This window comes from Ixodes scapularis, unplaced genomic scaffold, assembly GCF_016920785.2.
Source record: "Ixodes scapularis isolate PalLabHiFi unplaced genomic scaffold, ASM1692078v2 PGA_scaffold5__190_contigs__length_132052651, whole genome shotgun sequence".
NCBI lineage: Eukaryota > Metazoa > Arthropoda > Arachnida > Ixodida > Ixodidae > Ixodes > Ixodes scapularis.
In genome coordinates, this window is record NW_024609880.1 from 103,973,801 (window position 1) to 103,997,359 (window position 23,559).

The following is a 23,559-nucleotide window of genomic DNA, read 5'->3' on the forward strand; positions in this document are numbered from 1 at the left end:
TCTCCTTTCGACCATGCACCTGCTAGAATGGTGTATTACCAGTGCTCTCCTGGACCGCTGTGTTGTAGGCGAATGTGACATGCGGCAGGATCCCGTCCCACGTCTTGTGTTCCACGTCGACGTACGTCGACATTAGGTTGGCGATGGCATTGTTTAGACGCTAGGTTTTGTGGGGGCTCGATCTACACGGTTGTCCCGTCCCCAAAATACCGCGGCCATCATTCGGTCGCAAGTTGGCGGCAAGCAGCCGGCCACGCGCTCCATGTGCCGCTCGCTTAAATAAGGTGAGGCAGACGCGGGACGAGGGGCAGTCGTCCGATTACCGCCGAGCTGGGATAACTATGTTAGTATTGTAATCGTCCCTTTTCTATTAAATTTAATTTCTTGTTGTGGTCGGGTATGCAGCAAGGCAAACCGACCACAGTATGTAGGTCCATTAGTCTGAGGATGGTACGCCGTGGTTCGCCGGTGGTTCGCGTGGCTGAGACGGAGGTTCTCTTGCATCAGCTGTGCCATGAACGATAACACGCGATCTGTGATCAGAACTTCAGGAGCGCCATGGCGGAGGACGACGGACTCGATGAAAAACTTGGCGACCTCCACAGCAGTTTCTGATGGAGGGGCGTTCGTTTCGGCGTACCACGTGAAATGATCTATGGCGACGATTATCCAGAGGTTTGCCGACGTTGATGGCGGAAAAAGGCGGAAAAAAGCCAACCTTATCCAAAGGCAAAGGTTGGCAGGGCTCTCGAGAAGAAACGGGGAATAGTACCTCCTCGTTCTTCGAGGCGCTCGATTAGCGCGCGCAGCTAGGGATCGTCTCTTTAGCGTCGTGCAAAGTCGTCGGCTTTTATTTCACCCCGGAAGCACTCTCCGTCATCGCCGTCGCTCTTCCCGGGAAGTGTCTCGACGGGGCTTTGGACAGGCAGTCGGCATCGCTGTTCTTGCGGCCCGACTTGTATAGCAGAGTCATTTTGAACTCTTGCTGTTGAAAACTCCATCCAGCGAGGCGTCATGAAGGGTCCTTGACGTTTGCAAGCTAGCAGAACAAGTGGTGGTTTGCGACTACGCGGAACGGGCTCCTGTACAAGTACGGGCGAAACTTCGTGATTGCCCAGATGACCGCAAGACATTCTTTTTCAGTCGTGGAGTAATTCCTTTCCGCCTTGGACAGTGTGCGACTTCCGTACGCGATGACTCACTCGGCGCCGTCTGACACATGAGGCAGTACCTCGCCAATTCATGCGTTAGTTGCGTCCGTGTGAATCTCGGTTTCCTCATCCTGGTCAAGGTGACCAAGAAGAGGAAAAGTCTGGTGTCGTCACTTCAGTTCGTCTAATGCCTGCTGCTGCTTCTTGACGCATTCGAACTTCTCGGCGTCCTTCATGAGGTGTCTGAGCGGTGCGGAAATCCTTGCGAAATCGCGGACAAAGCGACGATAGTAAGCGCATAGTCCAAGTAATCTTCGCACGGCCATCTTGTCTTTCGGCGCTTGAAATGCCGCGACGGCGCGAGTTTTCTCATTGTTCGGGCGAACGCCTTCGTTACTAACCACGTGACCTAGGAACTTTGTTGATCAGAGGTGAACCGACACTTTGACGGCTTGAGGGTATGTCCGGCGGTCCGAATGGCTTGGAGAACAGCTCGGACTCGTCGCAAGTGCTCGTCAAAGTCGCTGGAAAGCACTGCGACATCGTCGAGGTAGACGAGACAGCTGTGCTGCATCAATCCTGCCAGTACAGTGTCCATGACACGCTGGAAGGTCGCTGGCGCCGTCAGGGCCGGCCTTACACCATCAAGTGCACCGGGCGAACTTAGGCTGTGGCGCCTCCCCCCCCCCCCCCCCCTTCTTCGTTTTTTATACGCTCATATCTGCTAAGTACGGCATCACGTTGTTAGTAAACATGTAAGTAGTGACCCAACACGAGCGTTTTGTCAGAGGAGAACCGCGTTCTGAAAACGAAGTGCGGTGTGTTTAGATAAATTGAAAAAAGCTAAAAAAATTACAAAAGGAAGCGCGGCAGCGCCCCCCAACGATGGTGCCCTAGGCGACTGCCCAGATCGCCCACCCCTGAGGCCGGCCCTGGGCGCCGTGCATAGTCCGAAGGGCATCACCTTGAACTCGTACAGTCCATCCGGCTTGACGAAAGCTGTCTTCTCTTGGTCCCGTTCGTCGACTTCGCTCTGCCAGTAGCCGCTCTTAGGTCCATCGATGAATAGTATCGAGAATGGCGCAGCCGTTCTAACGTCGTCATGGTCGATGCCGGACAGAGAGTGAAGAGGAAAAAGAGGACGGAAAGCAAGAAAAACGAGGATGAAGGGCTCGTCAGAGAGGGCGGCACGCAGGGCTCGGGACAGTCGAAGTCAAATCGCAGACCATCTGGTACGAGCACTGTAGAGACCGGCGACCGTCGAGGCCAGAGAGGAACGAACACACACACGCGCCTGGTCCGGGTGGAACGAAACAAGTAACTTCGTCTGCCTCTTTACTCTCTCATATATATACAACCTAATGGTAGCGACACCTACCGCAACAAGCACCACCAATCTCCGCCGGGGTTCCCGGGCTCTGAGAGGCAGAACATCGGCCGAGACTCGAGGACACACCAACGACCGCCGGCGGGCGCCCAGACCCCGAGAGATACAATTGCGCTGCTTCCAAGCGCTCGAGGCGCCTTCCCGTATGAGGTCGACTCAGCTCCGTGGAAAACAACCGGCGACGACAATCAGAACCCTCAGGCCCTGGACTCCGTCCGACTTGCTGACCACCCGGCCACCCAAGTGATTTACTGCTTGACTCGAACGACCGACCGACTGGCCTCCGACTCTCTGACCACCCGACCACCTTGCTGCCTACCCGACTGTCTGCTCCCTCTACCAATCAACGACAGTACGTGCGCGTTGAGTAAAACATTTGTGCACGAATAACTCTAACGTAATTAGCATTGTACATAATTTTCTTATTCAGTCATCTTTTGTTGCCCAGTGAAAGCTTATATAACGCATCCAAATTGTCTCCGTGTGATTACTTAACATCTCTCAGCCACAACCTACATGACAACGTGTCGTCGATGCGGGGAAGTGAGTAGACGTCTCTCTCCGTCACCACGTTCAGCTGCCGGTAATCCACGCAGAACCTAAGCGTTCCGTCCTTCTTCTTTACCAGTACAACTGGAGAGACTCACGGACTGCTCGAAGCTTGGATTATATATATTATTATATCTTGATCTTGTTCCTGGATTACCTGCCTTTCTTTTACGAAGACTCTGTACAGCGATAGATGCACAAAGCGCGCGTCGTCCTCAGTAACGATGGCGGAAAACAGTCGCGGTATTCGGCGAGGAGGTTAATCAGGTGCCGTTCGTTTCCGCCCGGAAGCTTAGGGTTCAGTGTCGAGCTGCGCTGGCGACGTACTTTCTTGCTGAAACGGCGAGGATTCTTCTTTAATCACGGCGATTTAGGCAGAGTTCAGGAGTTCCTCGACGTAGCCTACAGCTACACCTTTAATGAGGTGTTGCGTTTCAATTCGGAAGTTCGTCAAGAGGACCACAGTGCGTCCATTCTGAGTTTCAGCTACCACCCTTGCGACACCTATTACTCTTCTCAAGAGCAATTGAACGTGGCCTTCCAGAAGTACTTCGACGCAGGTCGCTGCATCGGTCACGGCAGTTCCGACAACACTTGATCGTGGCGGCAGGTTCACGTGGACGGCTGCAACTCGGGCGGCGGCTGACGCTGTTGGAAGCTTCTCTGAAGGCGGAACAGATGCTCGCAGAGCCAATATGCTCTCTCCGAGGTCGATTAAGGCGCCGTAGTCACACAGGAAGTCCATGCCGAGAATGAAGTCTCTGCCATAGTCGTGTGGAAAGGCGATTTCACAGGACATGTCTCGCCTTGAATTCCGACGCGAGCAGTGCAGCTTCCGACAGGCGTCATGAGGTTTCCTCCAGCGGTTCGTATCTGCGGCCCATCCCATTGCGTTGTTACTGTTCTAAGGCGGTGAGAGAGCCTTCCACTCGAGACTGAGTGGTCTGCTCCGGTGTCCACGAGTACCGATGCATCGTGGCCGTCGATAGCAACATTTAAGTTGTCGGTCACCGTTGCAGGAGCGTCGGTGCGATGCATGGCGTCGGGAGAGTGATATAATCCGGCGTTCGTGGAGCTCGTTACGTCGTCTGTCCTGTGCAACTTCTCCTACGTGAGTTGCCGCGTTTAGTCTTCCAGGCGGGAAATGGGAGACAGGCTGCAATGCGCGTCCGACGGAAAGGCGATGGGGAACGTCGGAGTGATGGAGAACGGGAACGTCGTGGTGGCTGTCGGCGCTGGTGACGGAGTGCGACGGTTGTATTCCTCGATGTCAGGAGTGCGTTCGCCTTACCTTGGTTGAGGTTCGTTTAGCACAAACCCTCGAAGAACGATTTGGTGGTATGGGCGCCTACGGTAACGTAGTCAGCCTCGCCGCAGTGTTAGCATAGCGGTCGCCTGTCGGCCGTCCGCCACGCGTCGGCTTTTTTGCGTCAGCTAGTTCTGGGCGAATGTGCACGCGATCTTCCTAGCGTGGAAGTACTGCGACAGTGGAGGTTCACGTAGGGGAGGCGCGATGTACGGGCGCGGGGCTGATGGCGCTCTCGGACAATTACGGCGTAACTTCGAGCGGGCCCCTCCTGTGCTGCTATTCCGACTGGAGGCTAGGGCTAGATGGGTCGGTGAACCTCCTTTTGGACAATCTTGGCGACTCAGAATGAGAATGATTGATCTGCAGTAGGTAACATCTTCCGGAGCTCTTCCCGGACTATATCCCAGAGGATCTTCCGAAGGCTGTTGACACCGGTGGCCTGCTCAGGTCCAGAGAGGACGCTGCGACGGTTAAAGGAGGAGACGCGCCGGCCAGTCGGTGGTAGTGGCTTGCCCGGGTCGTCAGTGCGCGCTCGATATTGGCGACTTCTCTTACATAACCATCGACAGTCGTCGGGTATTGCGTCGCCATTGTCCAATAATTTCAGTCTTCATGCCACAATTGAGAGCGCGAAGGTTCTTCTTGTCGGCGGCCTCCGGATAGGCTCGAGCATTTAGACGCAGGACATCTTCATCAATGCTTGTCACGGTTTCGTTGATGTAGAGGGTCCGGAGGCGGTAGTCATCCGTCCATCCCTTGTGGTGGGCTGCACGCTCATAATGATGCAGCCAGTCATCTACATCGTCGTGGGCTCCGCCGTGAAAGGGCGTCGGATTGCGGGGAGGGACGGGCAGGATGACGACTGGTGTGGTAGTGATCGCCGCCGGTCCTCTTCTTTGGCTTTTGTGGCAGGGGTACGAATTCCGAGAGTTGGCCTTTGGTACGGCGGCTTGCTCGAGCGTTGGAGTTCTCCGCGAGGGGTAGCCTCCCGGGACTGAGCACCTCAGTTGGCCGGGGCGTCTTCGGAGAGGTACGCTTCATGGGCGTAAAATGCGATACTCCGCACCTCCACCAAAAATACCACCAATGACAAATGTCGAGGCGGCAAATAACTTGGGAACTAGACGTTTAATGGGGGAACTTGTGCCCAAAACAAAAAATAAGAAGGTTAGCGTCTCAGCCGTCGATGTCGGCGAAACAGCAGGATCGAACGCTGGGGCGAGACTGCATTCGTCTCGCCACGCGGAGCCCCTTATGTAGACGCGTGGGCTTCTGGAACAATTTGCGGAGAAAACTCGGCGCGTAGAACATTCTAACCTTTTGTAAGCAACAGGGTTCTCAAATTTCTTAGAACACGACATTACAGAAACAACAAAAAGGTGTATCCGCGGCCAGGCATCGAACCTCGGCTTTTCGCGTGGGAGGCAAGCACGATAACCTTTAATCCACGGGCGCGCTGCCTACTTCGCCAGCTGCGCGGGCGGCAATATGCAGGATGCGGCGTTAAAGTCAGCTTATTTGTCAAACCTTGCAAAATGCAAATTCCAAACTTAGTACACAGCTCTAATAGGCCCGTAGCTCTCAAGATTTGAGCAGCGCTCCAGTCGAGCAAAATGGAATATTTGGCTCGCGTTCTGAACATGCGTCAGTACGCTTCCCCACTGCGGTTTCTTTATACTCCGTTCCATCCTATAAGTGCCAGCGTAAAGGCCGGTTCTCACATGCAGCGAGGCGCTGATGTGGCGCTCCTCACGTGCCGTTTGCTACTTATCGTATGCCATGAGCAACAGTTTTGGCGGTGCAATACAAAGCTGGTGAACGCTGCCGTCAGCACGCGCTTAGCGCGATGTGAGCGCTATGCTTGAAGCGCTCCGCTGCATATGTGAACAGGCCTTAACAGAGGCTAGAAGAGCGAGCTCCGAGCTTTCAGTGTCCCTGCCAAGCGCGCGCGCGCGTGCAGTGCGAGCATCGTTCAGGGGAACACGTTCTTCCAGGTAACTCCGGCTTCGCTATCACGTAAAGTGAAACATGCGGGCTCAAGGAGGGTATGATAGAAAGCAATACAAATAAAAAGCTGAAAGGAATGTTTAATGGTACACTGAGGTCGCGAGCTGCATAATTATATTTTATTCTATTTTTTCAATTTTTTTAGACGTTTTGTCATTGCGTGTGTACAGATGCTGACAGGTGCTTGAATTCGAACGCGGCGCGTGGAAAAGCGAACGCTACAGCGCCGCCTGAATGGTGCTGCCAGCATAACATGGTCGCGTCTTGCTGACGCGCTCGCGGCCCCTACCCGAGAGCAGCGGGTCTATAGGGCACGCGGTCATCATTTCGCGAAAATAGATATGCTTACCTTTTTATGACATCGCAAACGCAGCGAAATCTTAAAAAAAAAATATTAAATCAAAAACCACAGCCGTGGTTTTTGATTGTTGCTCTACAGATGACGAAGGCGTGATTGTATTCTAGTTTTCTTCCAAGTGACACCCCATCGTAACTGCTACTGACGGTTCTCAAATGTTTTTTAGATTACTCAACTGCTGTGTGATGTTTTCTTTTACATTTAAGTATGTTCATAATTTCTCAACATGTCCGATTTATATTGTTAACTCTCATTGCCATATTTTTAAAACAAATGTTAAGTGCTGGTGTTTATTTATGATATCCTCTAGAAAATCATTTTGCTCTTTAGATGCTTTCCGCTTTTACTCTACTTGACTTTGTAGGATTGGGTTTGTTTTTTAATATATCATGAATGTACTAGATGTTTCTTAACCTTAGCTGGCGGAGGGTCTGTCAAACACTTCGCCTTTATATCACCCCAAATGCGGTAAATCTGCAAAAAAAAAATCAATAGAAAAAACAACAACATTGTTTTGAAGGTGGTTGGTTAGCAAAATTGTGGTAGCACGTGCAAGGATTGCCCACTGCACTATAGACTCTCTTTATGGCAAACGCCACCCGATGGTGCTCCAGCCTTTGACGCCCCAGAGAACTTCCGGTTTATAAAAAGAGTGAACGTAGACCATCCTAACACCGCTGCTTGAAATGTAGATGAAACGTTTAACCACCAATTTTTTAGGTGAACGCCAAGTGAACGAAGGAGTGGGAGATCTGTTATAATGTTTCGAATATTCTTGTAAACCAACTTGCCTCCTTCGAGATGCAATATTGTACAGCCGAGAGCCCTCGTTAAATCTCAACTTTGCTGTCCGTGTACCATTTATGCTTTTAAGCACTGGTGATATAAGCAAGCTCTACAGGCTTGCAAAGACGGTGCGACCGAAACTCATTTGGGACGCAAGCAGCAGTTCATAATTGTAGACCGCGAAAATCCGACCAACGAGTCATATACAATTTCGCTGTGAAAAGCGTCCCTTTCCCACAATATCACTGGTTTTTACGGCAGTGTAACTGCAGGACCAATACATATATACCAGCACGGAAAACATGAAATACTCGCGCCGCGTGCCCCTTTTGCACTGGCGGTTGAACCGCATTCACAAAGCCGTTGCGAACGCGATAGCATAAAAATTCAGTACAGTTGCCCAAGCATTTGATTATGGAAATGAGCGGTTGCGCCTCGTGGTGCAATTCAAACACCAGCGTGAATTGAGAAGTACAGCAGCATCATCTTGAGCGGTACACACATAAAACACGTCTGAAAAAAAAAAAAAAAGTATGAAACAGAAAGTGCACTTTTGGCACAGACGTTCAAAAGCTCGGAGCTCGCTTTTTTATCGTCTGCTAGTGCTAGGAACACAGCATCGCTCACTAATGATCGCTATGACAATTTGCTGGATCGGGCTTCCCCATTCGACGATCGCAATCACCAGAAGTTCCGAAACGGCCATCTTGGGTCTGCATAAAGAGAGCCCGAGAGATTTTGGGGGTTTATGGCGCAAAAGCTACGAGGCCATCTGCGCCAAACTATTTGTAAGGATCATTGTACTTTAGGACGGGTTTCACAAAATGATAACTAAAAGGGTATAGTCGGTGTAAAAGGCCAATACTACTAAGAAATTATATTACTCGTTCAAAAGAGACTAGAGGATTCTGTCCCACAAGGAGGGCAGGATGAAATGGTATATGACGTTGTTAAAATTCAGGGAAATAAATGCGGCGCTTGGGCTCAAGGCCGGGACACAGCGACGAGATATGCAAAACAGTGAGCTTGTCACCACAGTGATCACACACTTGCGGATCTTCTCCCGAAAGCAGATACCTATAAGTTATAAAAGAGTGTCCAATTCTCAGACGGCGCAACAACGCTTCATGAAGTCGGCACTTGCAAGAAGAGCTTTCCCAAACTCCCAATGACGGTTTGGTAACATGGAGCTTGTTATCGCACTCCAATGTCCCATTCCGATTGCTAAGAATGAAGAATCGAGGACTTCACCAAGGGCTTAATATCTTGATAGGATAAACAGGACAGCGATTGTGGAAGGTTACCGGCAGATCCTGCAAGCTTGTCAGCTTCGTCATTGCCTAATATGCCGATGTGACTGGGTACCCCAAAAAAATTTATATTTTGACCCCCATGCAGAGCAAAGCAATGTTTATATATAATTTGTTGTACAAGCATATTTTAGTGCCTTTCAGAGAGCAAACAGCAAGAATCGCACTTTGAGAGTCAACAAACAGGAACGCCGTCAGTATTTTCCTATCGATAATGTATTCAATTTCCATTGATACCGCATAGAGCTCCGCAGTAAAAATGCTGGCAATACATCAAGTCGTTAAACCTTGGAGAAGCCTTCAGAATATACAGCGCAACCAACGAAATTTGAAGTCTTGGTGACATCTGTATAAACATGAAGATAACCATCATACTCTTTTTGCAGTTCACCAAATTCTTGCTTAATTACAGCATGGGAAATGCCGTGCTTTTTGAACTTCGCAAAAAACCAGTTGAATTCAACTCGCTGCGTTTTGCAATGTGGAATGCCGTTGACTTCCCGAACGAGGGCGACTTGGTCCAGGGAAAGGTGCAGCGAAGAGCAAAGATGTTCAAAGCGGAAGCTTAACGGTGTTGCAATGCTTGGTTTATTTTCAAAAGGTGAAAGGACCTTGACATTGTGAGTGAAGAGTTAGTTGGATGCTGAGGGTCGGCCAGAACCTTGTAAGCATGTGTTAGATTAAGATATGTACGTTGTTTCTTCAGGGACATCTCATTGAATTCTGCGTACAAACTGAAGACTGGCGACGTCCGGAAAGCTTCTGTTGCCAGTCGCAAGCCGAGATGGTGAACTGAGTCCAACATGTTAAGGGCAGAGGGCCGAGTCGATTCGTACACTACCGCACCGTAGTCAAGACATGATCGTACGAGGGCATCGTATAGCTGCAGGATACATTTTCTACCATACCCCCAAGACTTGTGAGATAAAACTTTCAAAAAGTTTGTCGACTGCAGGCATGTTTCCTTCAGCATTTTAGGGTGGGGAATAAAATTAAGCTTTCTATCAAATATTACACCCAGAAATCGGTGCTCCTTCTTAACAGGTATGGGAGCTCCATTTAATTGCAAGGATGGATACAAAGACAGCCCGCGTCGCAAAGAAAAAGGCCCAGAAACCGTTTTTTCATCCGAGAGCTTGAACCCATTTTCGTCGGCCCAATTGGACAGTTTGTTTATGGCTAACTGCGACTGGCGCTAACAACTAGAAAGGTTACACGAGGATGATGAATTCTCTATATCATCAGCATAAAAAAAATATATGAAATAGAGGATGGCAGCAGTTGTTAGAGTGAATTCATTGTTAGCAAAAACAAAGTCACACTTAAAACACCCCCTTGAGGGACTCGATCCGTTTTCTTGAACAAAGGAATCAGATAGGACTGAGCCGAGACGAACTTGAAAAGTCCTGTCCGTCGGATATTCGTTTAGGCTTCGCAGCAGACGGCCACGGATATTACAGGCATACATGTTACGGAGAATCCCATACCTCCGCGCTGTGTCATATGCCCTTTCTAGGTCGAAAAAAAAACGCAACACAGTGCTGCCTGTTTACAAATGCCTCACGTATCACAGTTGTCAGACAACCTAAGTGGTCAAGGTTAGATTGACCTTTACGAAATCCGCACTGATTGTTATCAAAGACATTCTGGCTTTCTAACATGTACACCAGTCCCCTGTTTATAAGCCTTTTATATATTTTCCCGAGGCAGCTTGTCAGTGTAATTGGGCGGTAGCTTGATGGTTGTGAGGGGTCTTTGTTTGGCTTTAGAAGGGGGATGATATGTGCGAGTTTCCAAGCCCGAGGGAAACGCCTTTTCCCACAATATATTAAAAACAGGAGAAGGTTTATAAGAGAATCTGGAGGAAGGCGGCGAAGCATTTCATAATGAATTCTATCGGGACCAGGGGCAGAAAGCTGTTACATCAGGTGCCATCTCAAGCTCGCCTCGCGTAAATGGTTTGGTATAAGATGCTGAATTTCCTCCTGACACGACAAGCTTTGGTCGCTCCGCACGAGCTCCTAACTGTCCGAAGGTAACACTGTAGTTGGCCGAACTAGATGAATTATAGGTTCCCCGAGTATGTTACCAATATCTTTTAGTGATGAAGAAGGAGCATTAAGCGTTGGAATGGCAAAGCACCCATAATCCCCATTTACTTTCCTGTATTAGTCCCAGACCTCTTTGGCCGCGACAAAACTGATTAAAAAAGATAAATACTTTATCCACGACTTCCGCTTTGAATGCTTTCTAGCCCGACGAGCCTTGGTTTTTAGTCGCTTGAACTCAACAAGGTTGCTTGAAGTGGGGTATATGCGAAATCGGCCCCACGCCTTATTTTGGTCCGCCCTGGTTGCGGCACACTCATCATTTCACCAAGGTTTACATTTTTGGGGTGTGTTACCAGATGCTAGTGAAATGGACTGGCGAGGAGCCTTTAGTATATGCTCAGTAACATGAAGTGTAGCATTCTCAGGACACATAGAAGAAAGGAGCAAAGGATCTAAAGAAAAAGGCAAAGGATCTAAATTGGAGTGAAGTTAAAAAAGCGTCCAGTCTGCCTTGTCTAACTTCAACCAACGAACCCGCATTAAAAGACTAGACAATGGAACGGTACTCTCTAAACAACGGGATAATGATCGCTTCCAAATGGATTATGAAGAACCTTCCAGGAGAAGCAAGGAGGTAATGAAGGTAAAGCAACAGAAAGATCAATAAATATGAATGAGTTGTGTGCAGCACTAAAAAAAGTTGGCTCTCTCCCGTTAAGAAGGCACAGTCCAGAAGACAATAAACGACGTTCAATCTAGGGTGACCACCCGTCCCGCGACTCGCGGGACTGTCCCGCATTGAGGGCTCGTGTCCCGCGTCCCGCAAGAAATTCCCAAATCTTTAAAATGTCCCGCATTTCCCATTGTCATAAAACTCACTACGCAGCTTATGGCGCTGCCGAACAACGGGGCACAGAGAAGCGCGGAGATCGCTGGTGAATGTGTGAATCGCGATGATACACCATTTTCTATCCATGCACCGTGGGATGCGACCGTCGTTCTTGCAGGAGATCTGTCGCGCATGCGCCTTCGTGCTTCTCTTCCCTTGGTGGCAAAATATTGCAAGGAACGATTGCTCACCAAAAGTTGAAAATTCATTATTTTAATTATGTTCAAATCGTGCTGGGTCAAAGCGAAAATGTTGCCGTGGAAAGCTTTATTTTTTTCTCTTTTTGTAGTAAAGACGATCACACAAGGCAAGAAGACAGCAACTCACAACGATCAAAAACAACAACGTAAAATTCGAATTTTGTGTAGGAGATGTTGGTAAAAATGCGAATTGATAGGAAACGAGAAGCCATAAAAGATTTATTGCTTCTTCTATCTTTATGATTCATTGAGTTATGTTGCAGTCGATTTTATGTTTTCAACTCAGACAATGTCACTTGTGGTGAAAATTATTTGAGCTTAATTGCCGCAAAACAATTTGCAGCTGTATAATATGCTTTCAGACAAAACAGGTATCAAATGTGCTAGCAGAGCCGCATTTCGTGGCATGTGTTGATAAATTACCTCGAATAGTTATTTTTTCTATTATGTTTTTTTTTTAACCTGAGACTGGGGGAGAAGGCGGAAAAACAATTTCCCTCCACCTGCCCGAGTCTGGGTTAAAAGGCAGCATGGTAAACTTCCATCAGCCCGACTGCGCACTAAGTTCTTTTTTGCAGTTGTCACAGCCGAAATATATAGCCATTCTTCTCTCACATCCCTGCCCCCTGCCTCCCCCCCCCCCCCCCCCCCCCCCAATGTCAGCGTGTCCCGCATTCGGCTAGCGGGAAGCTGATCACCCTGGTTCAATCACACCACCATGGGGGCTTTTACGGGTACTACCCCGCATGGAATGATGAGCGTCAAAATCACCCAGAATTAAAAAAGGTCGCGGGAGCTGTCCTATACGTACTTGCCGCTCTTGAAGCTTTGAAAGAATGCTAGGTGGTAAGTATAAAGAAACAATTGTTACAAGGTGCTCCAGAAGGAGACATACTGCAACAGCTTCCACTGGCGTGCAAAGCGGAGCTTGAGAGCAAGCAGTTTTACTTTGCGCGGCCACTACAACACCACCAGAAGGGATGCAAGAAGGGCGACCTTTTCTAAAAACCTGATGAGGTCTTAAAATGTTAAAAGAATTAGAGTGAAGATGAGTTTCTTGCAATGAGAGAGCGATGGGCCGAAGCTCATCCATGAAATAATTGACATCATGATATCTTTTAAAATACAGCGACAGTTCCATTGCCAAAAATGTAACTTAGTCATCTGTAAATGGTTTGTAAATACGGAACTATGAAAAATAGACAGTAAAATAAGTAAGACTGTAGAGTCAACACAAACTAGGTGGAAGACGTTGGGATCATCATTTGGGTGGGACTGCAGGATTCTTATTCTTTTTATGTTTACCGGAGGGTGTTTCCCACTCTATACTCTCTTGCCCGGACCCAGGAGTGGACAGATTGTCAACATCTGTTGACATCTCCACCTCCTGAGAGATAACTGTTGCTTTTAAAACAGCACTTGTCGGGCCAGCTGTGCGGGGGTGGGGCAAACCCCGACCACGACCGGCGGGAAGGGTTGCAGACGAATTGGGCGATGGGTCGTCCGAGCTCGTTTAAATCCTCCTCTCACGGAAGGTGCATGGACACCATGCTTCTCCTTCGGTAGGGGGGCCCTCTCTAGCGAGGAAGAGCGAGAAACTCGCCCGTCTCCCCAGGGGGGACCTAGGAGAGGGGACCAGGCGCGGCAGCTGCCTGCCTGTCCTTGGAAGGAGGAGCAGCACGCGCGCTACCACCAGGGACTGGAGGAAGCAGCTGCTGCCCCTATCGGGGAGCTTGGGCCCTGAAGTCGGGCGCCAAGCTCTCGGGAGAGACCTGGGTGGCCCTCGACTCCGAGCATGGTGCAGGTCTTCTGCGCAGCACCTCGGCGATACTCCCCTTAGACAAAAAAAGAGACCGCTTCTTGGCTTCTGGGTACGGTATGTTTTCCTTTACTTTGATGGCAAGGACGTCCTTTTTTAGCTTCCAAGAGGGGCATGCACGATAATAAGCAGGATGTGGTAATTAGCGCAGTGGGCCACAGCCGTCTCGCAAGTATCGGGAACGTGACCTTGGCTACCCCACTTCGCACAGGTCTCCTTCCCTCGAAAGCCATGCGTTGCATGACCAACACGCTGACAACGGAAGCACCGCTGGGGGTTGGGGACGTAAGGGTGGATACGGCAGTTCAAGTATCCTGCCTCGATTTTCTCAGGGCGAGTGTGCTTATCAAATGTCAGGATAACATGTCTCGAAGGGATTTGTCCGTCATCTTTCCGAAACATGATACGTTTAACAGCAACAATACCATAACTTCTGAGTCTCTCGAGCAGTTCTTCCCCACTTGTGTGCAGAAAGTTGTCCTCGGAGAGGACTCCACAGAAAGTATTTAGTGTGCGATGAGGGCCCACCGACACCTTCACGTCAAAGATGGTAGTCAGCTTAAGGAGCGCGTCACTTCTTTTTTTGTCCCTTCCACTAGAAGGTCTCCAGTGTGCTGTGTTTCAGCCTTGTAGAAAAAGTCTACAAGGGTTTCCAGCACCTTTGCCACAATAAAAGGTGAAATCTATGAAGCGAGCTTTTGTTCATCCAGGGAATGAAGGATGAAAAACCTCATAAATGTTTCTACTTCCCATTCTTTGTCGATGTTGTTTTGTTAAGGGCAGCGCCTTTTAAGGGCGTGCCCTGGACGGTGTTCGGAGGGATGGAGCGCCATAAGAGGGCAAAGTGGCTTCCGAATCCGCGGTGCACCGCCGACCAACGAGCCCAACGAAGGGTTAGATAACGCACCATATCAAGAAGGGCTTGGCTGGAGACGTTACGCTAACAGTGCTGCCGGGAAACTATACCCAAGTGTGGGTGAAGATAGAGGTCCATCGCCACCCAAGATTAGCCGTTGCCGCGAAAGAGGTGTGAAAGTAAGTAAGAGAAATGACAGAAAAGTAAAAGAAACAGGAAAGGTAAAAGTGGAAGTTCAGACTGAATCATCCTGGCCGGGCCTTACCAGGACTCCCGTCTACGAGAAGCGGGAGCCGAAGTGGTTTATTGCCTCCCCCAGGGGGCACCGAAGAGTCCAAACCTACCCCGAGTTCGACTCTACCACCAGGATGCCCTTTTCCCCGGACACGGGAAAGCCACGCGCAGCCAGGCGTGGGCGGGCGAACCCGCATGGCTCGGGCTTCATGTAGACGCCACTCTCCAAACACCTGTTTTCACAGGTGCCCCCTGCGGGGGTAAAGCGAGCCGGACGAAGCGTTACAGAGGTTGAGCGGCTGCCTGCTGAAAGACACGTTTCTCCACGGTCGTCATCATTTGATAAAAAAAGTAAAAAAAAAAACAATCTTAAGTAAACGGTTGTAGCTGCATTTGAGAACCCGTGAAGCTTCTTACGAAAGCACGCGGTCGAAAAAAGAAAATAAGTAAAACTCGTCAAACGCAAGTCTCTCGGTCAGGCGGCCTGGTTCAACTTATGTCATGGCACACCGAAGTGCTGCGTCCAATTGACCTTGCTGCGTCTCTGTGCCTTCGCATGTCTGGATTCCGGTGAAGAGTCGACGGCTTGTGGATATGCTAGCCCTTCGGGAAAGTTAAGCGAGCTTCTCCGCTAAATTTAGCGTGGAAGCTCGTGTCAAGGCGTATGTGCTTCTGGAGGAGCGTTTTTCTCTACTTCGACAACGGTATTTATAACTTGCGGAATTTGCGAACCGGAAATGTGTTTGATTGAAAGGCGTGCGCAAGCATTCCTCCCATCCGGCACTGCTCCACTGTGTTCTGTGTTTGCCATGTGAACTTGCGAAGTAAGAATATCAGTTCCATTCAAGTAGATTTCGAAAATAGACATGGTTGATATTGCGTGAGAGCAACCCTTGATTCCTTTCTTCACTGATAGCAACCATTGACAAGTGGTAGTAACTCGCCAGAACAGGTGGACGACCCATAGCTTGAATGATCTATATATTTACATGTGCGTTTACATACTCGCAGGCGATGAATGTGCCGTTCACCTCCTCAATTTTTTACAGAGTTTCATCATCAGTTACCTATACAAAGAAGGATAAAAACAGGATTATTATTTCTCCTGAAAGTAAGTGTCGCATGTTCACAAATCTCGTAGAAACATAATTAATGGAAGCTAAAATGTACACCGATCTCCCAAGAAGCAATTTGTTTCAAGGGCCAAGATAAGACACGAACAAGACAAAATGACTTTCGCCCAAAAAACAACGAAAAAAAAAACAAAAAAATAAAAAACGATAGCGCAATATTTACGCCACGAGACTCGTTTGAGAGATTCTGAAACATGCTTATATGTCGGGGACTATGTACCAAGCCTGTTTCGGAATCGCTTTTCCTTGATAAAAAGTTTCTTATTAAATTATTTAGTGCGTGCGACATAGTGAGTTTTGTGCACGTGCGTTGCTATCTGACATTCAGTTCACTGCTTCCTCTTGTGAGGCATTGTAAAGACGGTGGCGCATCCTGTAAGAACCTCATCCCGCGACCCGCACATGCGCCTGACAAGGAAAGGAGGACGGTGGCCAGGAATCTCGCCAACGTTCTCGCCAATGAACCAAGCTAGAGGCTCGGCGTGTGTACCCTACTTTCCTGCGCATTCACATCCGCTTCAATGTGACAACGGGAGTTTTGTAAGGGAATGACATATCACAAACAACACAAATGTACACTAGCTTGATGAAACTAACAGAGGGGGGCTCCAATAATGTGTTGAGCTCTAAACACTCATAACATGTATGCTGGGGCTCATATCAGCCCCATTCGTAAAACACACAGGAAGTATGTGGTTGGCGATAAACACATTCTTCGCCAGCATGATCAGTAATTTTTTATATTGTAAAGCACCTGTTGACTGCCCCACGCGCATGCTTTTCACTCTGCATAGATTAGTCTGTATACTGTCTGGCTGGGAATTACTGGGTCACAAGTTAAATCCCAGTCTGGAGTATTCTTATATTAGTGCTTTACTCACATATTCCATTTCCCAGTATGCTTTACATAAGTTTAACCTACATGTAACAGCGAGAGTTACAGTTTTCATGGAAAAAAGCGCATAAACGCATTCTGTTTTAAAACAAATTTAAGTCATATCGGAGTCATGTTCATTGTCATTCCTTGCCCACATAATGAACATGTCATATTCTATAGGCAATTAGCTACAGGCCCGATGCAATGTTTATGGAAATGTTACCGAATTGTGTTCCGCTGTGCAGATTGCAAGCTTACCAGCGACTATGGCGGCCTTTTACTTTGCGCTATATGCATTACATTCTGGTTTATTAGTTCATTAGAGATAAGCGCGAAATTCGTCACTTTTTATTTTCAGTGTTATCTCGCTGTTGTGAATATCGATATAGTCTGTGTTGTTGTGAATATCGATATAGTAAATAAATATCAAACACCAAAAAGCTTTATTACATCAACTAACAAACCTTGCAAGAAATAGGTTTTATAATTTTATTGAGCCATACACGAAGCATAAATATTTTAAAACTGAAACACCATAAAGACGTCTTGAGTAATAAATACAAACATAAAAAACAAAAATAGAAATATATTTTGGCGTGGCATAATTATTTGCATAGTTAAAAAAAAAGTGTTTTTACCAATACCCCATACCATAGAACTTCATGTTCCCTGTAACTTCTGTTAGTGGGCTGTGTGCTGGTAATGAGAAGTTCAGGAATATATACAAAACAATGCTAAAGCAGCACAACTTGTAGTTTTATTACTAGAGTGATATAAACAAAACACTGTTTAACTAAACATTTGCCATTCCACAGGTAAAAGTTTGTTTAAATGTTTTAATGTTTAAATCTGTCAAATGTTTAACTAAACATTTCCCATTCCACAGGCGTATTAACCGTTCTGTTTGTGGACCCGACGAACAAATGCTTTGTACTCCAAAAATTTTTTTATGACCAAAGTAAGTGCTACGATATTTTAAACTATTGTTACTGGGTTGCGAAATAAATATCTGACGGATTGAAGTATTACAGCCTTCCATGAGCGTTCAGTGTTCATCTATCCTAAAAGGTAAAATACCGGTCACATAGTAAATCTGACTTTTGCGTAACATTGCCTCAAATCGTGTACTACATTGATGCTTCAGAGAAACTTTGGAATGACGTCAATACATCAATAACTCCAGCACAATTTTTTTTTTAAATATTAGGCATGCTGTTGTTGCGCGGACAACACAGCGCTTCACAGTTTTCTGCAATTTACAGCCGATTAAAACAAACACTTCATATTCTGCAATACAAAATTTCGAACTATTTGTTGCAAATATTTAGGCCTGTTCCCTGGCGTAATGGCAAAAGTCGCCATTTGAAGGAATTAATTCTAGTGAGTGGTTTTTGATTATTGAAGTTCAAGACTTATATTGATTTGCAACGAAAAAACAAATAGACGATTGATGTGTGCTTTTTTTTTTTTTAAATATATTCCACCATTCATTGAGCAGGCTGTCGACGCAAAAATATCTTTAAAGATGCTTTATAAATGTAAGAATACAACTATGAATAAAAGCTTTGGCTTTTAAGTGTGTTAAAAGGAAACTGTCAATTATCTTGTGATAAACCACATTATTCGAGAAACTTTGGAGGTTGGGTAGAAGACAGGGGAAACTTCTGTAGTTCCTGAATTTTTATAATAACATCGTGACATGTGCATTACAACGTGTGCGATGAGTAAACATGGTCTTGCAAATAGGCATTTGAAAAACACACGAAACGTTTAGGGAATACAAATTCAGATGAACAATCGCTGTGCATATAAGAATTCTTTCAAAGTGATTGAAAACGTCCATTTGTTGCAAGATTGTAGCGCTTGGTGTGACAAGACTACTTGTATCAGGCTCAAGCTATTAGGAAGTTCGCCACATGACAAGGAAGTTTGCCTGTCACACATGGGATATGATAAATAAAAATCAGCGTCGGCCATTTTACGAAGTCGCACCTAAAACAATATGGGGCATTGATGCTCCTGTCTATCAGCAGCGACGCATTATGGGTCAGTAGTTTTGAAAGTGAGAAAATTTGGCTCCTTTAGCTACGCAATATCAATCATGAAGCATAGACGAACAAATGAATCCTTCATAGCCAGAAAGTTGTGGCAGGCGCTTCAAGTCCACTTAGCTGCAACCCCCCCCCCCCCCCCCCCATTTCTAGCGTATTCACCTTCAACTTTTATGCAGTGTGCACACCCCCGCCAAATTAAGCTGTGCGCCAAATAAAACAAAAATTGAAATTTTAAGAAAAAGCTTAAAGCAACATTCTCCCTTAGAATTTCGCGGTGATAAAGCGATGGAAAAAAAGAACTTCGGAACGTCTAATTAATTTTGCTAAAATCATCGCTCACATTTCTAGCTTCCTTATTGTTGACTTGGAGTGCTATATACTTAGGTACCTGCAAATATTACTGTATTTTATTGAGTGTAAGCATGAAACATATGTTATTATGAGCGTAGGTTCTATACAAGACGTACCTAAGGATGGACTTTCAGCTTATGTGTTGCAGAGATATAATTTTTACGCGTTGATTTATATCCACTTTGTGCCTGGTGCAATGTTGTCACTAATAGAAAAGCCGATGAATTTAGAACTTGTTAACACAGAGGTTCGGGCGAGTTGTTTGCTCATTTAGAGTTAGTTAGGTCGAGTTGGTTTTATTTAGAACGAAAAATAAATGTTTAATGAGCTGAACTTGCACCAACAAACTTAAAGAGAAAGGTGCCACGCGTCTCGCGTCGGCGACGGCAGGTGAGTGACGCAAGGCAGCGCGTAAACGCTACTTTCATACACGCGGCACGTTCAGGAATGTTCTCAACAAGAACACTCGATGACAGCCGTGAATGGGCAAAGATTCCTTAGATGATGATGAAAAAATAGGGCGCAAAAAGACGAGGATAGGGACAGGAACCGAACACAGAAGACCACCAAGCGCTATTTTTTCTTTATGTTCAATTAGCACCAACGCGACCTGGTACCTTAGTGCAGTTTATATCTTAAAGAGTACAGAATTAATAAAATAAGAACCCGGGACGAGCAGGACGCAAACTCCATTCCTCTTTGTGACAGCCACATTCGTTGCCAACTCTGCCACGCTCAAGGCTTTTTAGAGCGCAGCTCTTAGGCGCCCGTTTCCGGCTTGAGCGGCGTGGGCGTCGGCGTCGCCGTCGGCGTAACCTTAAGGTCACGTGACCCCCCAGGTCACGTGACCCTCCGAAGTCACGTGACCGACAGGATCACGAGGGAGGAGGGGAGAAGGAGGGGTATACACTTTCCTCACTACCCTTCCCTCCTTCTCCTCAAGAGCTGAGCTCCAATTCGGCGTTACAGGGAGTTGTAAACGGCTTTCATTTTTTTTTTTGTTCAGATTTGGACGATGACAGAAGGCAGTGACACACAATCGCACTGAAACAGTATAAAACGCTAGCCCTCTTGGCTAATGTCGAACATGCCTCAAGTCCTTGAGGGTAAAAAACACCCCAAAAAGTGGCAGCTACTCAGGTGTACGTTGCTGGTCCTTATAGAAATCTTTAAGAAAGCACATGTGCTCAATAATATACTTATGCACAGGGCGAACGTGGATATTCGCGTGAAACCCAGCCATGGGGCAGGCCACAAGCTGTGCAGGCCTAGCAGCAGGATTGTAAAGTACCTAGATACAAGTAACTGTAAATCGGTATCTAGGTACTTTTGTTGTACCTGAGGTACAAACCTAGGTACTTTCATTTCTCAGTATCCGTATCTCTATCTTAGGTACATTTTCCAGTAACTTGTAACTAAGTGAAGTTACTTTTTACAGGTACGTTTCTATTCACTTCGTCAAAATCGTAGAAAATACAATATAACATATAACTGAAAATAAATTATAATTACAGCCGTCAAGCAACTTAACTTCACGTAGCGTTTCCACGCAATAAATCGAACTCAAATTTCGCACTTTACAAAACTGAAAATGTTTGTGAAAAAAAAAAAAAGACTGGGAGGACGATTAACCTTCGCCTTTAAGAGTTGAACGGGATAGGGTTATCGGGCCCCGTTCGCATGGCCTTCTCAATCGCTTCTCATGCTCTTGAGTAAACACAACGACCTAGTTCTTATGATACAACACTCCCGGTGCGATCGAGGAGCTTTTGCCAGTGCTTTGATGCCATTTTACCCCGCAAGGTTTATTTATGTGTTTGCTCGGCACGCGCTAACAACACTCGATGCGATAATGCCTTTACCCTGACACAGACAGACATCGAGGCACTCTAATGACGGCAGGATCGCAGTGCCATTCCCAAGCCCTCCGTGGCCTAGTCGGCAGCATGTCTGGCTCGCAACCGAAGGGTCGTGGGTGCAAGCCTGCGTAAATGTTTAAAATTTTTCTTAAAGGAAAATGAATTAGTTTATCAAGTGGGATCATTTAAAGCGTGCGGCGACCATTAATATGTATGTCTTTAACCACCTTCATTCCACGCCTGACGTCACGTTTCCCATGAGCGTTGTGGGTTGTTTGAAATTCCCGCGCGAAGTCATTTGGCTGTGACGTCACGACCCTATCGACCATTCAGGAATTTCCCGTCATGCCACCGACGCCCGACGAATTTCCTGTGACACGAGCTCCTAAACGCGCTCGCGTTAAAATATTCTCTTCCTTCCTAAAAAAGAAAGAAAACACGTGAAAGCTTGAAGACTTTCGCTCGTCGTTGCGTGGCGAAGGTTAGGTTCGTTTGCACTCGACTCTTTGTTTCTCCATGCGGCCGACGTCTTCTGGGCCCGCCGATGGCTTCGATGCCAGTGCTGGCGCTGAAGGGCAAGCCACGTCAACAAGCGAGTTTGAGCGGGACGTCGTAAACAGTGGAAGCTGTGTCCTAGGCGAGCCAATTGGAGCGTGAGAGTAAGGCACGTGAGGACTCAACTCCGATCCTTTCAGCAAGTTCTCGGCATTATGGATGAAGCAAGCGAGGTCTAATGTGGTTGCTGACGCCATCCCTTCAAGCTGTGAAGGATATGTGCCCACGCCTGTCCTCACGCGGTGGAACTCTACATACGATTGCCTCAAATCGCTTCACGGAACGCTTGTTCACAGTGAGGGAAAGTTGAAGGAAGTTTGTGAGAATTTTAAAATTCCGCGATTCACGAAATCAGACATTGATTTTATTGATGAGTATGTTCAGGTGTTTACACCTCGCGCACAAGCTATAACTCTTCTCCAGTGCAAAAACAGCATGTTAATGGCATATCTCCTGCCTACAGTGGCTTCACTTCACTAAACAATGTCCGCGTTGCTGACGGAGAACTTGAGGTACTGCCGCCCGGTGGTCGAGAGCTTAATCACGGGGATCAATAAGAGGTTTGCAGGTATGGAGGAGGAAAAACATTTGATAATATCTGCCGTATGCCATCCAAAATTTAAGGTTGCATGGATAGACAACGAAGTGGAACAGAAGCGGGCCTGGGATTATCTAAAGAACGTACTTATGCGAACATCAACTATAGAAAAAGCGTCGTCAGGCGAACAAAGTGGTGAGGATGAAGAAGACTGTGAGCACTTCTTTAACTTTGAAACAATGTCCTCATATGCTTCACGGGAGCAGCAGTTTGTACAGCACACCGAACTTGCTCCGACGAGAAGTCTGGAATGTCTCAAGCACATGCCGCTGCTGAAAAGCGTGTTCTTAAAATTCAACACGGGGCTTCCAAGCAGTGCGGCGCTAGAGCGCGTTTTTAGCATAGGAGGAACAATTGCTACCAAACTGCGATCGAAGATGTCGGATAAACATTTCGAAGAAGTCCTGATTCTGAGGTCAAATCGAGCACTCAAGTGAAAATACAGTCTTCGAATGCTCTGGTGAGAGCGTTTTGCCTTATTTCTCCCATTGACACCAATAAAGCACGTTTATCAAACTTGTTTTGGTGTACAACCCAGTATACAAAGGATTTACTTCCAATAATAATCTGACAAATTCGAGAAAAATACTTGACGTGAAAATAAAAAGTACCTTTGAAGTAACTGTACCTGTACCTAGGTACATTTTTAAGCGAGTAGCTAGATACGCACCTAGGTACATTTTCGTATGAGTAACTGTAACTGTATCTTAGGTACATTTTTGAAGTAACTTTTACAACCCTGCCTAACAGTAGGATCATGTCGCAGCGAACGTAATTTTTCCCTTCCACCGCTCGAAAACGTATGGCATGGGGCGTTAATGGGAAGTCTTTTCTGAGGGTCCCTTGCGTTACGTCCCAAAGGAAGACCGCGTCCCAACAGTCTATAGTCAGTTACAGGTTAAGAAGGTAGCGGCAAATGCCCCTCAAAGGAAATCAGATATCCCTCCGCCACCTCCGCATCTAATAGCGTCCCACCGTTTCCGTGACGTCGCGGGCAACGCGCGAGGAGGGTCTTGCCTTTCTGTACATATTTGCTTTCTCTTTCGACTTTGACTTAGCATTGTGGAAGCCACGAGAGGGAAATTAGAGTTCTCCCCCACCGACGGAAACAAATACGACTTTCGGGGATTAGCTTCCCCCCCGATGGACACAAAGGCTGCTTTCAGGGGCTCGGTTCCCTCTCCGATGAATGCAAAGGTGGCTTTTTTAAAAAGTGGGATCGGAGA

General features: G+C 47.1%; 1 pseudogene; it reads left to right on the forward strand.

Moving 5' to 3' along the window:
* Window positions 1-21,894: 21,894 nt before the first annotated feature.
* Window positions 21,895-22,704, forward strand: LOC115330767 (annotated as a pseudogene).
* The last annotated feature ends 855 nt before the right edge of the window (window positions 22,705-23,559 follow it).